This window comes from Elephantulus edwardii, unplaced genomic scaffold (genome assembly GCF_000299155.1).
Source record: "Elephantulus edwardii isolate Elephantulus edwardi_28Jun2011 unplaced genomic scaffold, EleEdw1.0 scaffold00125, whole genome shotgun sequence".
Classification (NCBI taxonomy): Eukaryota; Metazoa; Chordata; class Mammalia; order Macroscelidea; family Macroscelididae; genus Elephantulus; species Elephantulus edwardii.
This window is the reverse complement of record NW_006399875.1, coordinates 8,952,071-8,952,958: the sequence shown is the minus strand read 5'-3', so window position 1 is coordinate 8,952,958 and position 888 is coordinate 8,952,071.

Sequence of the window (888 nt, the reverse complement as noted above, 5' to 3'; positions counted from 1 at the left end):
GGTAAATGGACTGGCAAACCACGAGGTGATACGGACGGCCAACCTGAAAATGAAGAAAGTCCTTCAGATGGATAGGAAGGCAGTGGGGACAAGGGTTGAGTTTTTGCATTTTAGCCTGGGAAAAAGCAAAGAGAAGAGAGGCAGTAGGGGTGTCAAGGAAGAGAAAGAGGGGGCTCCAGAGAGAAGGTAGAGGAGAGCTTTATTGCTGTAATGGATTCAGGCTTTATGGTGAACAAGACTTTCTGCTAAAGAACGTTACATACGTCCCAGATTCAAACCCAGAATGGTATGGCTTAAAAAGAAAGTGTTCCCACCCGCAAACAAATTCAATGTGAACACAGGAGAAAGATGGGAATATTGGGCAGACGCCATAGGGGCGCTCTCAGCTGGTCTGCGTCCTCACTCTAGAACCCCAAGATTTGGAGGGACATTCACTTTCCTCTCCAACATGCACTGTCAGGCCCGGCTCTCTTAGAAGCCCCTGCACTCCAGGCCCTTTGTCTGCAGGCTGACTGACACCTGCCCCAGCACGATGAGCTGTCAGCAGCTTGCAGGTGAATGAGGGAGCGGGCCCTGGGAGAACCGGTCCGAGCGCGGGGCTCCATTCCTTCCCTGGGTTCCTTCCAGCTTTCCTGAGCTCCGAGCATCCACCCTTCTCGGGTCCAGGGTGAGAGCGCCCAGGGATGCTCGGCCCTCTCCCAAGCCGAGGCCTCCTCCCCCCTCCTCCCTCTCTTTTGCTTCTGCTGCTGCTGCTGCTGCGAAAACCAGGAGAAGTGGAGTGCGCACGGCGAAGCGCGGCGCGCTGGCGGCGGCACTGGGCATGCTCGGCGCCCAGGGCAGCTCTCGGCGGCGGGGCGGACGCTGCCTCACTCGCGGGGCGCCCGAGCC